This window comes from Canis aureus, chromosome 15 (genome assembly GCF_053574225.1).
Source record: "Canis aureus isolate CA01 chromosome 15, VMU_Caureus_v.1.0, whole genome shotgun sequence".
NCBI classification, from domain to species: Eukaryota; Metazoa; Chordata; class Mammalia; order Carnivora; family Canidae; genus Canis; species Canis aureus.
In genome coordinates, this window is record NC_135625.1 from 9,025 (window position 1) to 26,638 (window position 17,614).

The following is a 17,614-nucleotide window of genomic DNA, read 5'->3' on the forward strand; positions in this document are numbered from 1 at the left end:
GTGTTGAGTTTAATAAGTTCTTTATAGATCTTGGAAACTAGCCCTTTATCTGATAGGTCATTTGCAAATATCTTCTCCCATTCTGTAGGTTGTCTTTGAGTTTTGTTGACTGTATCCTTTGCTGTGCAAAAACTTCTTATCTTGATGAAGTCCCAATAGTTCATTTTTGCTTTTGTTTCTTTTGCCTTCGTGGATGTATCTTGCAAGAAGTTACTATGGCCGAGTTCAAAAAGGTTGTTGCCTGTGTTCTTCTCTAGGATTTTGATGGAATCTTGTCTCACATTTAGATCTTTCATCCATTTTGAGTTTATCTTTGTGTATGGTGAAAGAGAGTGGTCTAGTTTCATTCTTCTGCATGTGGATGTCCAATTTTCCCAGCACCATTTATTGAAGAGACTGTCTTTCTTCCAATGGATAGTCTTTCCTCCTTTATCGAATATTAGTTGCCCATAAAGTTCAGGGTCCACTTCTGGATTCTCTATTCTGTTCCACTGATCTATGTGTCTGTTTTTGTGCCAGTACCACACTGTCTTGATGACCACAGCTTTGTAGTACAACCTGAAATCTGGCATTGTGATGCCCCCAGATATGGTTTTCTTTTTTAAAATTCCCCTGGCTATTCGGGGTCTTTTCTGATTCCACACAAATCTTAAAATAATTTGTTCCAACTCTCTGAAGAAAGTCCATGGTATTTTGATAGGGATTGCATTAAACGTGTATATTGCCCTGGGTAACATTGACATTTTCACAATATTAATTCTGCCAATCCATGAGCATGGAATATTTTTCCATCTCTTTGTGTCTTCCTCAATTTCTTTCAGAAGTGTTCTATAGTTTTGAGGGTATAGATCCTTTACATCTTTGGTGAGGTTTATTCCTAGGTATCTTATGCTTTTGGGTGCAATTGTAAATGGGATTGACTCCTTAATTTCTCTTTCTTCAGTCTCATTGTTAGTGTATAGAAATGCCACTGACTTCTGGGCATTGATTTTGTATCCTGCCACGCTACCGAATTGCTGTATGAGTTCTAGCAATCTTGGGGTGGAGACTTTTGGGTTTTCTATGTAGAGTATCATGTCATCGGCGAAGAGGGAGAGTTTGACTTCTTCTTTGCCAATTTGAATGCCTTTAATGTCTTTTTGTTGTCTGATTGCTGAGGCTAGGACTTCCAGTACTATGTTGAACAGCAGTGGTGAGAGTGGACATCCCTGTCTTGTTCCTGATCTTAGGGGAAAGGCTCCCAGTGCTTCCCCATTGAGAATGATATTTGCTGTGGGCTTTTCATAGATGGCTTTTAAGATGTCGAGGAATGTTCCCTCTATCCCTACACTCTGAAGAGTTTTGATCAGGAATGGATGCTGTATTTTGTCAAATGCTTTCTCTGCATCCAATGAGAGGATCATATGGTTCTTGGTTTTTCTCTTGCTGATATGATGATTCACATTGATTGTTTTACGGGTGTTGAACCAGCCTTGTGTCCCAGGGATAAATCCTACTTGGTCATGGTGAATAATTTTCTTAATGTATTGTTGGATCCTATTGGCCAGTATCTTGTTGAGAATTTTTGCATCCATGTTCATCAGGGATATTGGTCTGTAATTCTCCTTTTTGGCGGGGTCTTTGTCTGGCTTTGGAATTAAGGTGATGCTGGCTTCATAGAACGAATTTGGAAGTACTCCATCTCTTTCTATCTTTCCAAACAGCTTTAGGAGAATAGGTATGGTTTCTTCTTTAAACGTTTGATAAAATTCCCCTGGGAAGCCATCTGGCCCTGGACTCTTGTGTCTTGGGAGGTTTTTGATGACTGCTTCAATTTCCTCCCTGGTTATTGGCCTGTTCAGGTTTTCTATTTCTTCCTGTTCCAGTTTTGGTAGTTTGTGGCTTTCCAGGAATGCTTCCATTTCTTCTAGATTGCCTAATTTATTGGCGTATAGCTGTTCATAATATGTTTTTAAAATCGTTTGTATTTCCTTGGTGTTGGTAGTGATCTCTCCTTTCTCATTCATGATTTTATTAATTTGGGTCTTCTCTCTCTTCTTTTTAATAAGGCTGGCTAATGGTTTATCTATCTTATTAATTCTTTCAAAGAACCAACTCCTGGTTCTGTTGATCTGTTCCACAGTTCTTCTGGTCTCGATTTCGTTGAGTTCTGCTCGAATCTTTATTAACTCCCTTCTTCTCTTGGGTGTAGGATCTATTTGCTGTTTTTTCTCTAGCTCCTTTATGTGTAAGGTTAGCTTTTGTATTTGAGTTCTTTCCAGTTTTTGAATGGATGCTTGTATTGCGATGTATTTCCCCCTTAGGACTGCTTTTGCTGCATCCCAAAGATTTTGAACGGTTGTATCTTCATTCTCATTAGTTTCCATGAATCTTTTTAATTCTTCCTTAATTTCCAGGTTGACCCTTTTATCTTTTAGCAGGATGGTCCTTAAGCTCCATGTGTTTGAGGTCCTTCCAAACTTCTTGTTGTGATTTAGTTCTAATTTCAAGGCATTATGGTCCGAGAATATGCAGGGGACAATCCCAATCTTTTGGTATCGGTTCAGACCCGATTTGTGACCCAATATGTGGTCTATTCTGGAGAAAGTTCCATGTGCGCTTGAGAAGAATGTGTATTCAGTTGAGTTTGGATGTAAAGTTCTGTAGATATCTGTGAAATCCATCTGGTCCAGTGTATCATTTAAAGCTCTCGTTTCTTTGGAGATGTTGTGCTTAGAAGACCTATCGAGTATAGAAAGAGCTAGATTGAAGTCACCAAGTATAAGTGTATTATTATCTAAGTATTTCTTCACTTTGGTTAATAATTGATTTATATATTTGGCAGCTCCCACATTCGGGGCATATATATTGAGGATTGTTAAGTCCTCTTGTTGAATAGATCCTTTAAGTATGATATAGTGTCCCTCTTCATCTCTCACTACAGTCTTTGGGGTAAATTTTAGTTTATCTGATATAAGGATGGCTACCCCTGCTTTCTTTTGAGGACCATTCGAATGGTAAATGGTTCTCCAACCTTTTATTTTCAGGCTGTAGGTGTCCTTCTGTCTAAAATGAGTCTCTTGTAGACAGCAAATAGATGGGTCCTGCTTTTTTATCCAGTCTGAAACCCTGCGCCTTTTGATGGGGTCATTAAGCCCGTTCACATTCAGAGTTACTATTGAGAGATATGAGTTTAGTGTCATCATGATATCTATTCAGTCTTTGTTTTTGTGGACTGTTCCACTGAACTTCTTCTTAAAGGGGAATTTTAAGAGTCCCCTTAAAATTTCTTGCAGAGCTGGTTTGGAGGTCACATATTCTTTTAGTTGCTGCCTGTCTTGGAAGCTTTTTATCTCTCCTTCCATTTTGAATGAGAGCCTTGCTGGATAAAGTATTCTTGGTTGCATGTTCTTCTCATTTAGGACCCTGAATATATCCTGCCAGCCCTTTCTGGCCTGCCAGGTCTCTGTGGAGAGGTCTGCTGTTACCCTAATACTCCTCCCCATAAAAGTCAGGGATTTCTTGTCTCTTGCTGCTTTAAGGATCTTCTCCTTATCTTTGGAATTTGCAAGCTTCACAATTAAATGTCGAGGTGTTGAACGGTTTTTATTGATTTTAGGGGGGGATCTCTCTATTTCCTGGATCTGAATGCCTGTTTCCCTTCCCAGATTAGGAAAGTTTTCAGCTAGAATTTGTTCAAATACATATTCTGGCCCTCTGTCCCTTTCGGCACCCTCGGGAACCTCAATTAAACGTAGGTTTTTCTTCCTCAGGCTGTCGTTTATTTCCCTTAATCTATCTTCATGGTCTTTTAATTGTTTGTCTCTTTTTTCCTCAGTTTCCCTCTTTGCTATCAACTTGTCTTCTATGTCACTCACTCGTTCTTCCACCTCGTTAACCCTCGTCATTAGGACTTCTAGTTTGGATTGCATCTCATTCAATTGATTTTTAATTTCTGCCTGATTAGCTCTAAATTCTGCAGTCATGAAGTCTCTTGAGTCCTTTATACTTTTTTCTAGAGCCACCAGTAGCTGTATAATAGTGCTTCTGAATTGGCTTTCTGACATTGAATTGTAATCCAGATTTTGTAACTCTGTGGGAGAGAGGACTGTTTCTGATTCTTTCTTTTGAGGTGAGGTTTTCCTTCTAGTCATTTTGCTCAGTGCAGAGTGGCCAAAAGCAAATTGTATTGGGAAAAAGAGAAAAAGAGAGGAGAGAAAGAAGGAAAGAAAAGAGAAAGAGAAAAAAAAAGGGAAGAAAAAGAAAAAAAAACGAAAAAAAAAGAAGAAAAAGAGAAAGAAAAAGAAAGGAGAAAAAAAGGGGGTGGGGGAAGGAAACAAATCAAAAAGCAAAAAAAAAAAAAAAAAAAAAAGAACCACAGGGGAGTATCTTCTGATTCTGTGTTCTTTAAGTCCCTTGGCTTCTCCTGGAAGTTGTCCGTCTTGCTGGTGTTCTGGGGGAGGGGCCTGTTGTGCTGATTTTCAGGTGTTAGCACTTGGGGGAGCTGCTGTGCCCCTGCCTGGTGCAGGGCTCAGTGGGGGTTGTTTACCCCGTGAGGCCGCAGGAGGAACAGCTCCAGTGGCGGGGCAGCTCTGGAAACCTGGATTCAGCTCCGGCAGGAACTCCGTCTGCAGGGCCTGGAGGCTCCGGGGCGGGGCCGCTGATCTGCTCAGCTGGGGCAGGAGCGTCCTCGCTGTCCTGGGCCCTCCCGGCCTCTGCCTGTCCCGGGGGGAGGCGGGATCCTGGGCTGTGTCCCGGCGCCCTGTGCTCCGGAGCCTGCGCTGGTGGATTCGCGCTCCCGGGCCGCGCAGCCCCCTCCGCGTAGCCGCCGCCCGAGCCCCTCCGAGCTGCTCCTGGAACCGCGCAGCCCCCTCCGCACGGAGCCTCTTCCTCTGCCCGAGCCCGGCCGAGCTGCTCCCGGGGCCGCGCAGCCCCCTCCGCGGAGCCGCCGCCCGAGCCCCTTCAGCTGCTCCGGGTCCCGCCGTGCGCGCTGCAGCCCTTAGGGAGCTCGGCGCACTCTCCTGGGCGCGCAGTTGCTGTTACTGTCCCAGGGAGCCCGAGGGCATCCTCGCCCTCCTGGGTCCTGCTCCACCTCCCCACGAGCCCCTTTCTGCCCGGGAAGGTCGGTTAATTCTATTCTTTTCGATTCGATTCGATTCAATTCTTTTCGATTCAATTTGATTCTTTTTGATTCGATTCAAATCGATTCGATTCTTTTCGATTCATTTCGATTCGATTCTATTATTTCGATTTGATTCTATTTAATTCTTATCGATTCAATTCCATTCGATTCGATTCTTTTTGTTTTGATTTGATGCGTTTCTTTTCGATTCGATTCACTTCGATTCTTTTTGATTCGATTTGATTCTTTTAGATTCGATTTGATGCGTTTCTTTTCGATTCGATTCGATTCTTTTCGATTCGATTCTTTTAGATTCAATTCGATTCGATTCTTTTCGATGCGATTCTATTCTATTCGATTCTTTTCGATATGATTCGATACGATTCTTTTCAATTCGATTTGATTCGATCCTTTCGATTCGATTCGATTCTTTTCGATTAGCTTTGATTCGATTCTTTTCGTTTAGATTTGATTCTTTTCAATTCGATTCTTTTTGATTCGATTCGATTCTTTACGATTCAATTCGATTAGATTTGATTCGATTCCATTCGATTCTTTTCGATTCGAATCGATTCAATTCTTTTTGATTCGATTCTTTTTTATTCAATTCGATTCTTTTTTAATCAATTCCATTCGATTCGATTATTTTCGATTCAATTCGATTCAATTCGATTCTTTTCGATTCAATTAGATTCAATTTGATTCGATTCGATTATTTTCATTCGATTTGATTCGATTCGATTCTTTTCGATTCAATGTGATTCGATTTTGTTGATTCGGTTCGATTCGATTCTTTTCGATTCGATGCGAATCAATTCTTTTCGATTCGATTCGATTCTTTTTGGTTCAATTCAATTCTTTTCGATTTGATTCGATTCAATTAGATTCTTTTTGAATTGATTCGATTCGATTCTTTTCGATGCGATTCTTTTCGATTCAATTCGATTCTTTTCGATTTTTTCGATTTGATTCGATTCTTTTAGCTTCACTTCGATTCAATTCTTTTCGCTTTGCTTCGATTCGATTAGCTCTTTTCGATTCGATTCGATTCGTTTCCATTATTTTCGATTCAATTCGTATCGAGTCGATTTGATTATTTTCGATTCGATTCGCTTGGTTGGATTATTTTGGATTCAAATCAATTCGATTCGATTAGAATATTTTCTTCTTTTTTTAAATTTTTTTTGAATTTTTATTTATTTATGATAGTCACAGAGAGAGAGAGAGAGAGAGAGGCAGAGACATAGGCAGAGGGAGAAGCAGGCTCCATGCACCGGGAGCCTGATGTGGGATTTGATCTGGGGTCTCCAGGATCGCGCCCTGGGCCAAAGGCAGGTGCCAAACCGCTGCGCCACCCAGGGATCCCTGATTCGATTAGAATATTTTCGATTCGATTTGATTCTTTTTGATTCGATTCTTTTCGATTGGATTTGATTCTTTTTGATTCAATTCGATTCGATTCGATTAGTTTCTTTTCGAATCAATTCGATTCGATTCGATTTTCGATTCAATTCGATTCGAATCGATTCTTTTTGATTCGATTCAATGCTTTTCTTTTCGATTCGATTCGATCCTTTTCGATTCGATTCGATTCTTTTCGATTCGTTTCGATTCGATTCTTTTTGATACGATTCTCTTCTATTCAATTCTTTTCGATTTGATTCGATACAATTCTTTTCAATTCTATTTGATTCGATTCTTTTCGATTCGATTCGATTCGTTTCTTTTCCTTCGATTCGATACGATTCGAATCTTTTCGATTCGATTCGATTCTGTGATTTTTATCGATTCGATTACATTAGATTTTTTCGATTCGATTCAATTTGATTCTTTTCGATTCGATCTGATTCGATTCGTTTCATTTGATTCGATTCGGTTCTTTTCTATTCGTTTCGATTGGATTTGATTCTTTTTGATTCGATTCTATTCGATTAGATTCTTTTTGAGTCAATTTGATTCAATTTGATTTTCGAATCGATTCGACTCGCTTCTTTTCGATTCAATTCCATTCTATTTGATTCATTTCAATTCGATTTGATGCGTTTCTTTTTGATTCTATTCGATTCGATTCTTTTCGATTTGATTTGATTCGATTCTTTTAGATTCGATTCGATTCTTTTCGATTCGCTTCAATTCTTTTCAATTCGATTTGATTCAATTCTTTTAGATTCGATTCTTTTCGATGCTATTCGATTTGATTCTTTTCTATTCGATTCTTTTCGATTCGATTATTTTCAATTCGATTCTTTTTTATTTGATTTGATTCAATTCGATTCATTTCGATTCGATTCGATGCGTTTCTTTTCAATTTGATTCGATTCGATTCTTTTCGATGCGATTCGATTCTATTCGATTCTTTTCGATTTGATTCGATACGATTCTTTTCAATTCGATTCGTTTTGATTCTTTTCGATTCGATTCGATTCTTTTCCATTCAATTCGATACAATTCGGTTCTTTTCGATTTGATTCGATTCTATGAGTTTTTTTTTATTTGATTAGATTCGATTCCTTTCAATTCGATTCGATTTGATTCTTTTCGATTCGATTCGTTTCTTTTTTATACGATTCTTTTTGATTTGATTTGATTCGATTCTTTTCGATTCGATTCGAATCGATTCGATTCTTTTCGATCCAATTCGATTATATTCTATTCGATTCTTTGCGATGCAATTCAATTCTATTCGATTCTTTTCTATTTGATTCGATACGATTCTTTTCAATTCGATTTGATTCGATGCTTTTCGATTCGATTCGATTCTTTTTGATTCGATTCGATTCTTTTTGATTCGATTCGATTGTATTTGATTTTTCTCCATTCGATTCGATTCAAATCGATTCGATTCAATTCGATTCGATCTGATTCTTTTTGATTCGATTCGATTCGATTTTTTTCGATTCGATTCGATCCGATTCTTTTCCATTCGATTCTTTTCGATTCGATTATTTTTATTTTATTTTATTCGATTCGATTCTTTTCGATTCGATCCTATTCAACTTGATTCTTTTCGATTCGATTTGATTCGATTCAATTCTTTTCGATTCGATTCGATTCTTTTCAAGTCGATTCTATTCGAATAGATGTGATTCTTTTCGATTCAATTTGATTTGATTCTTTTCGATTCAAATTGATTCGATTCGATTCTTTTTGATTCGATGCGATGCGTTTCTTTTCGATTTGATTCGATTCGATTCAAATCCCTAACCCTAACCTCTAACCCTAACCCTAACCCCTAACCTTAACCCCTAACCCTAACTCTAACCATAACCCTCTAACCCTAACCCTAACCCCCTAACCCTAACCCTAAACCTAACCCTCTAACCCTAACCTCCTAACACTAACCCTAACCCGAACCCGAACCCTAACCCTAACTTGTACCCTAACCCTAACCCCAACCCTAGCCCGAACCCTAACCCCAACCCTAACCCTAACCCTAACCCTAACCCGTACCCTAACCCTAACCTTACCCATACCCTAACCCTAACCCGAACCCTAACTCATACCCTAAACCTAACCCGAACCATAACCCGTACGCTAACCCTAACCCATACCCTTACCCGTACCTTAACCCTAACCCGTACCCTAACCCGTACCCTAACCCGTACCCCAACCCTAACCCGTACCCTAACCCGTACCTTAACCCATACCCTAACCCGTACCTTAACCCGTACCCTAACCCATACCTTAACCCATACCCTAACCCGTACCCTACCCATACCCTAACCCATACCTTAAGCCGTACCCCTACCCTAACCTGCACCCTAACCTGTACCCTAACCCTTACCCTAACCCCAACCCGTACCCTAACCCTAACCCCCTAACCCTAACCCTGAAGCCACCCCACGGGTCCTGAGGAGGCCGGGCCCCTGTCAGGGTGGACGCGACCCCCACATGGCCGTTTCCCGTCTGTTGACGACGGTGGGACTTGCAACGCTGAGAGAGGACCTCCTTTGCTTGTTCCTGCTCTCAGGGGAGATGATTTCAGGTTGTCACCCTTGGGGATGACGTCAGCTGCGCACCTTCCTACGTGGCCTTTCCTCTGTCGACAGACATTTCCTCAAAACCCACTGTGCTTTTTATGTTGTATTCTGTCAAATGCTTTTTCTGCTACTCTTGAGGGGATCGTATGTGTTTTGTCCTTTCTCTTTGTTTTTTCTTAAAGATTTTATTTATATACCCTTGAGAGACACGAGAGACAGAGAGAGAGAGGCAGAGACACAGGCAGAGGGAGAAGCAGGCTCCATGCAGGGAGCCCGTTGTGGGACTCGAGCCCGGGACTCCAGGATCACGCCCTGGGCCAAAGGCAGGTGCTGAAGCGCTGAGCTCTCTGTGCCACCCCATGTCCTTTCTCTGGTTAATGGGATGGATCATGCTTACTGATGGCCAGAGGGGCCGTGGGGGGCAGGTGGGCAACATGGATGAACAATAGGAAAAGCTACAAGCGTCTGGTTCTAAATAAAGAAATCCCAGAAATTTAGAAAGTACAGCCTGGCAACAGAGTCAGTACTGTTGGGACAACTTTGTACAGGGACAGATGGTGACGCCGCTTCTCGTGGGGAGAGCTGAGTGAGGCACAGAATTGTCAAGTCACTAGTTGTAGCCCTGAAACTACTGTCACGTTGTGTGTTGACTGTACTTCAATAAATATCAAGGAAAATGGGTTTCTGGTTGGACTCCCGGTGGGTCCGTGAAAGGCATTTACACGGTCGTTACGCACACGAAGGCACCTCTGCAGAGGGCATCAAGATGCTCACGTGTCTTCTTGTTAATTTTTAGAAGATTTACTTGAGAAAGGGTGCAGTGAGGGGGGGCAGAGGGAGAGGGGGAACCTGGAGCGGACTCCTCACCCACCGGAGCCCGAGCCCCACCCGAGGCTCCACGCCACAACCTCGAGATCCTGACTTGAGCCAAACTCAAGAGTCAACATGGAACCGACGGAACCACCCAGGAGCCCCTCAAACATTCCTAACTGCAACCCCATGCTGTGAACCCTGTGGGGGCGGGGGGCATCTGTGACCCCCAGTCTGCCTTGAAGGGCCTGAGACCTGCAGGGCCCGAGGATGGGAACTGAGGATGTGGGGGGGTGCCTGCATCCCCTTCCCGCCCGGCGTGGGGACAGGACCCTCCCCCGGGACCCTCGGCCTTCAGGGTGAAGGGCTAAGTGGTGATTGGACCCCGCCTGCCCACAGTGATGATGCGGGACTCCACTCTGGGCGGAACTGTGGTGCCCTGGGTTCCACCGCTGCCTGGTGCCCACTCTGCGTCTGCAGATCATCGGAGGCACTCGTGCTCCGGATCTGGCTCGCAGCAACCCGACTCTCCTGCTCTCCCCAGTACCCCAGTACTCCCACTCTCCCCAGTACCCCCACTCTCCCACTCTCCCCAGTACCCCCACTCTCCCACTCTCCCCAGTACCCCCACCCTCCCACTCTCCCCAGTACCCCAACTCTCCCACTCTCCCCAGTACCCCCACCCTCCCACTCTCCCCAGTACCCCCACTCTCCCACTCTCCCCAGTACCCCCACCCTCCCACTCTCCCCAGTACCCCCACCCTCCCACTCTCCCCAGTACCCCCACTCTCCCACTCTCCCCAGTACCCCCACCCTCCCACTCTCCCCAGTACCCCAACTCTCCCACTCTCCCCAGTACCCCCACCCTCCCACTCTCCCCAATACCCCCACTCTCCCACTCTCCCCAGTACCCCCACCCTCCCACTCTCCCCAGTACCTCAACCCTCCCATTCTCCCCAGTACCCCAGTGCATAAAGAGGAAGCGCTCACACAGCGACAGGTCACAGGTGAGTGGCAGCTGATCCTTGCTCCCCGCGGGCCACAGTGGGGCCTGTGGGTCTGGGTGGAGGCACAGGCCTCCCGGGCTGGGGTCCACAACACCCCGACCCCCCATGCGATGACCGTGAGCAGCTCCTACAGCCCTTCCACAGCCCCACGGGGTGAGAGTGGTCACCCTGCTTTCCCCGTCCAGGGAAGGAGGCTGCAGTCCGAACTCAGGCAGCTCCCCCAGGACCCCCGCTCCCCTGTAAGCCCTGTGCTGTGCAGGCAGGCACCCAAGCCATGACTTTTCCAGCCTTTCCTAGATGCATGGACCCCGACAGGGGTGACTGACACCCCCCCCATCCCACCCTGTGCCCGCTGGGTCCCCCTGGCCCATGAGCAGGCTTGCTCTTCACACACTGGAACGTGGAGTCCCTCGTGCTCCCCCAGGCCCCCCTCAGGCTATTCACACATCGCTGCCCTCAGGGTGGGGAGTTTGGTCACACTCTTGCTGGCATCAGGTTTTAATTTTGATGAAGTCCAGTCCATCGCTTTCTCCCCTTGGTCGTGTGCTTGTGGAATCTAAGAGAAACCTTCGATCCCCGCCCCCCCAAACCCGCAGGGACACTCGTTGGCCGGCCCACCCACCACCATCTCTGCGCTGGCCCCGGGCTGGAAGACGTCACCCCCGAACATCAGGTGGGCAGTTCCCCGGAGCCCCTGGGTCCCCCACCTGTGTGCTCCTGATACCGGGGTGGGAGCGCTCTGTGACCCCAGTGTGACAGCGTGTCCTGGGACAGTGGCTGGGAAGGTGGACTGTAGGTGAGCAAGGGACAGACAGGCAGCGAGGGCCCGTGTGTGATGCCTGATGTGTCCTCGGAAGGTTCTCACGAGCCGTCATTCTTGGATGTGTTTGGATTGCAGCACGATGCAGGAGGACCCGGAGACTCTGCTGGCCTTGCAAAGGGCCAATATCATGGCCCAGTACCATCAGGTGAGGCCCAGAAGGGACCATAGACACTACACACCCACGACAGGGGGGACCATACCTGCAAGAGCAGGTGAGGCTCAAGAGGGGATCAGAGCCAAGGATGAGCCAGGTCAGCCCAGACAAGGACCATAGTCACCAGGAACAAGTGAGACCCTGGGGATGGTCCCGGTGTCAGTAGCAACTATGGGTCCATCCTGGATCCTAGTCATTGGTAGCTGAGGAGCCCAGTCACCAGGTATAGGTGAGGCCCGGCTGGGGACCAGAGTCACCAGGTCCAGATGAAGACCACAGCTACCAGGTCCAGGTGAGCCCAGGTGGGGACCAGAGTCACCAGGTTCAGGTGAGGCCAAGGTGGGGACCACAGTCCCAGATCCACATGAGGCTCAGGTGGAGACCAGAGTCACCTAGGTGAAGCCCAGTTGGGGACTAGAGTCACCAGGTCTGGGTGAGGCCCAATTGGGGACCAGAGTCACCGGGTCCGGGTGAGGGCCAGGTAGGGATCAGAGTCACCAGGTCAAGTGAGGCCCAGGTGGGGACCACAGTCACCAGGTCAGGTGAGGCCCAGGTAGGAACCACAGTCACCAGATCCAGGTGAAGCCCAGTGGGGGACCACAGTCACCAGGTCCAGGTGAGGCCACGGTGGGGATCACAGTCACCAGTTCCAGGTGAGGTCCAGGTGGGGACCAGAGTCACCAGGTCCCGGTGAGGCCAAGGTGGGGACCAGAGTCACCAGGTTCAGGTGAGGCCAAGGTGGGGACCAGACTCGCAGATCCACATGAGGCCCAGGTGGGGACCAGAGTCACCAGGCCCAGGTGAGGCCCTGTTGGGGACCAGAGTCACCAGGCCCGGGTGAGGCCCAGTTGGGGACTAGAGTCACCAGGTCTGGGTGAGGCCCAGGTGGGGACCACAGTCACCAGGTCCGGGTGAGGTCCAGGTGGGGACCAGTGTCACCGGTTCAAGGTGAGGCCCATGTGGGGACCACCGTCACCGGGTCCGGTTGAGGGCCAGGTAGGGATCAGAGTCACCAGGTCAGGTGAGACCCAGGTAGGGATCAGAGACACCAGGTCTGGGTGAGGCCCAGGTGGGGACCACAGTCACCAGGTCTGGGTGAGGCCCAGGTGGGGACCACAGTCACCAGGTCTGGGTGAGGCCCAGGTGGGGACCACAGGCACCAGGTCCGGGTGAGGCCCAGGTGGGGACCATAGTCACCAGGTCAGGTCAGGCCCAGGTGGGGATCGTCACTGATAGATAGAAGCAGGTGAGGCTGTCAGGCTGTGCCCACCGGGCAGACAGGCCCTTCCTCTGGTGCCCGGCCAATCTCAGAGGGTCGGCACTCCCTCAGGATTCAGGGGAGGGAGGAGCCCTTCTGCTCCCTCCTGTCTGTCCCCATTTCCCTGCTCTGATCGGTCCCCACCATGGAGCCCCCTCTGTTGCAGGCGCACCAAGCAGGGTCTCCGCAGGACCTGTCACTGTGCAAGATCACCCATCACCAGGGCTTTCTGCAGTGAGTCCCCTGGACACCCCTCATCCATCTCGGGGGGGGGTGGCATTTGCAGAAGCACCTCTCTGGAGGCTGACCGCCCCCCCCCCAGGTCGGGACCTCGTCCCCTGGAGCCCTCTGAGGGCCATGTCTGCGCTGGGCTGCAGCTGAGACACCCTGGAGGACGACCCGGGACGTGGGCAGAAAGGGAGCTGAGCCGGGGGGGGCCCCCTGGACACTCAGAGGAGGGGCCCCCATGCCTGCTTCGGGCAGGCCCAGGTGTCTGCCTCCTGCATCCGGGGGGGGGGTGTCCAGTCCCGTCAGCAGGGTATCCCGCCTGTGAGGGGCTCTGGGGCCGGGGCGTGCTCTCTGTAGGGGGATGGCCTGGTCTGGGGCGAGTCTGCAGGGGTGCTCTCACCCACACCCCTCAGCCAGGGCCCTCACAGTCCCGAAGGCTTCTGCGGGGCTGCAGGTAGATGCCGGGGACCAGGCCAGGGCAGGGAGTCAGGGGCCGCAGAGGGAGGGCCCGACCAGGCAGGAGGAGGGAAGAGGAGGATGGAGCTACCCTGGGCGGGAACAAGGGAGGGGACAGCCCAGTGGCCTAGGTCACAGGGGACGAGGCTGATGGGTCAGCAGCCCCACGAGAACCTGACGGACGCTGGAGACCCCAGGTGGGGCCCCCTCAGCCCTGCTCACGGCCCAGTGGCTGCTGGGATGGCTCAGGGGTGGTCATGCTCGGGGGCTCCGACAGGACAGGAGGTGAAATGGGCCAGGGTGGCAGAGGGGACAGCAGGGGGACGGCCAGGGGACAGGGGGAGGCCGGCTGGACGCTGGGCAGTCAGGCCCTGGGGAGGCGGGGGGACCTCAGCGGGACGGTCACGGGGCACCCGGGCCATGCTGATAGCTCTCGGGCTGGTCCATCGAGGAGGGGGGCAGGTCACCCCCTGGGGGCACCGAGGGGTCCCCGCCCAGCCCACCACCAGCAAACACCCTTTTCAGACCCCCCAGACGCCGCCCCCGCCCGCCCTCAGGCCGCTGGCAGCCCCTGCCCTCCCTGGAGGAGCCCTGCCCTCCCCAGGCCCCTGGGTGCAGACGGGGTGGGGGATGTGTAGGTGGGGCCGGGGCCTCAGGGCTCTGTGTCTCTTGCCTTCCAGGGCAAGGAGCTGCCCGGCCCCAGCCCCCGCGAGGCCAAGGTGAGAGCCCATCCTGGGCCCCGGGCAGGACGTCGGTGGGGGCTGGGGCCAGCTGTCTGCACCCCGTCCCCCAGGACATCCCCGGGCGTCTCCCCAGTCCCCCATCCTAGCGCTGCACGGGCTGCCGGGAACGCACCCCAGACCCGGAGACGCGGTCCGCGGGGGGCCCTGTGCCTTCCTGGCTCCTCCGGGTCCTGCGGGGGACTGGATGCGGCCCGAGCGCCCACCTCCCGCAGCTGGAGCCTCACCTGCGGCCCCCGCTTGTCCTCTTCCAGAAACTCCGCCAGGAGACCCGGCGCACGGACAAATGGATAAAAATGCTCAAGCGATGGGACCGCTACCTCCCCAGTGAGAAGGTGGGGCGCTGGGTGCCCCTGAGGGCTCTCCGTCCTGACGGGGCTGGGGGGCCGCCCTCAGTGTCCTCCTGCCCCATCCTCGGGGGAGCCCCCTGCCTGGGGAGAGTCTGCTGGGAGCCCGAGCCTCCCCAGGCCCCGGGACGGCGGTGGGGGAGCGTCAGGTCGGGGCCACGGTCCCTGCTACTTGTGGGGGACGGGGCCCAGCTCCAGGGAGACCCAGCCTCTCCGCAGACACCCTGGAGCCAAAGCCAGAACCTTCTAGATGCCTCGCGCCCCCTGGGCTCCAAGGGGCCGCCCTGGGCCCCTCTCACCAGCACTGCCTTCCTCCCCGCAGCTGCGACGCCGGGTCTACAAGGGGGTCCCGCCCCAGGAGCGGGGACAGGTGTGGCTGCGATTGCTGAACGTCGACCAGGTTAAGGCCAGGAATGCCGGGAAATACCAGGTGGGACCCGTCCACTCCCCTTGGACCCTCGGTCCCCTCCCTGCCCAGGGCTGACCCTCCATGTCCTCTCCCCACCCGGGCTGAACCCCCGTGTCCCCTCCCCACCCGGGCTGACCCCCCATGTCTCCTCCCCACCCGGGTTGATCCTCCATGTCCCCTCCCTGTCCAGGGCTGACCCTCAGTTCCCTCCCCGCCCACAACAGCTGGGCACAGGCCCTCACGCAGGCCCCACGGGCACGGTGGACACTCCCGCCGTCCCTGGCCTCCCAGGGGAAGGGTGGAGGTTCCTGCAGGACACACTCCCATGGTGGCCCCAGGGCTCCCTGCCCAGGACGGCAGCTGCTGACAGGTCGGGGTCTGTGTCCCTGACGCCGGCTCCTCCTCCTGGGGTCTCCCCGCAGGAAATGAAAGAGGCGGCCCTGGTCTCCTCCCGGGACATCATGCAGATCGACCTGGACGTCAACCGCATGTTCCGCAGTCACACCATGTTCTGGGACTGCTACGGGGTCGGGTGAGGCTGCTGGGCCAGCAGGGTTCGGGGGCCCAGGAGAGGCCCGGGGGCTTCTGTGCAGGGGACACGGGGTCTCCGAGGCCGGGGGGAGTGACGGCAGCAAACAACACACTGCCACATGGTAGGGTGCTGGGGATGACCCCCGTGCCCCCACCCCCAGGGTCTTGGGGATGGGGAGGCCCCAGGACGGGGCCTCCAGGGGTCACCATCTGAGCTGAACCCCAAGGGGGTGAGGGGCGGCCCCGTGAAGAGCAGGGGGCTGGGGTAGGGGCGTGGGGGGCAGTAAGGGGACCTGGGGGCCAGGGTGCATGGCCGCGGCTGGACCGGGACACATGGACCCGACGAGGGTTGGACAGGTCAGGGTGACACCCACCCTCGGTGCTTTATGTACTTCTGAATTCTGGGCATTTTATCTTAGACAATTTGCAGTTGGTGAGCACACATAGCATGACGACCCCCAGATGCCGCCCCGGTCCAGGCAGGCCCTGCGCTGAGCACACGGGGCCCCAGGGGCAGGGGCAGGGGTCACAGCAAACCCCAGACTGGGGTCGCCTTTATCTGTAGATGTCTCCGTGTGCACCTTAGCAAAGGGGGTGCCCTGTGTCCGCAGCCCCCCACCCCATCCCCTCAACCACGGCCCACACGCCATCCCCCTACATCACCCCCCACACCATCCCCCACACCCCCAGACCCCCACCCCTACACTATCGGTCCCGCCCCCCCCCCAACAAGGACGTGGTGCAGCTGCCCCCTGTGGGACATGCTCAGCCTCCCCGGCCACCTTGGGGTTCTCTGGATGGCCTGCTCCCGTCAGAAGCCCGGGTGTCCCGTAGAGTTCCCAGGGGCTGCGGGGAGGTGGGGAAGGCAAGGAGACCCCGACAGGGGGTGCAGGTGGGTGGAGCAGAGGGTGCAACTACCTCTGCGTGCAGCCGGTGGGGTGTGTGGGAGCCCGGGACCCCAAGGGTGACCTGTAGGGGCGCCAGGGGCGGGGCTGGCTCTCCCAGGCAAGGGTGGCTGGGCTTCCCGGGGGGCCGCTCGGACTGTCTCCCCACGAGAACTAGGTGCTCCTCCCTGCAGGGAACCTGCTGCCCCCTGGGGCCCCCACGGCCCTCAGAGCGCGGCCGGGTCAGGCTGACCTGTGACCCCCGCCCAGGGGGAGCAGGCCTCCAGCAGCCCGGCCCGGGGGCCGCAGAGCCAGGGTGCAGACTCAGGCCGCTGTGCGGGAGGGCAGCGGGCGGCTCCTGGCAGTGCTGAGGGGGCCACACCCCGTACCCCCCCCCCCCCGTGCTCAGATAGTGATCCCAGGGGTTCGCAGCCTGTATCGGGGTCACACCTGCACGACGTTCCCTGCTCTCCTCACGGCAGCTCAGACCTGGAGCCCCGAGATGCCCTGGGATGGGCGGGCCCGGGGTCCCCCCGACAGAGTCCAGCCCAGGGACACCTGGGAAGGCGTGAGGGTGCGCTTAGGGCCACGGACGCCCCGGCTGCATGGGCTCGGGGCAGGGGCCACGTGGGGCTGGTGGTGTTCCCGGGACACGGGGCCAGGCCAGGCCAGGGCAGGGGAGGAGAGGGGTCAGGGGCTGCGGGGACCGGGGCAGGGGGAGCGCTGGCTCCCAGGGGGCGTGCAGGGGGTGGGCCGCGGGCGCTGGCGGCACTGGGGCAGCCCGGAGCTGCACACCCCACGGCGGGAGCCGCTCGGAGGCGTCGGACACCCCAGGGTGCACTTAACCCCCGGCACGCTGCACGTGTGAGGTCGCCGCCTGTCCCCG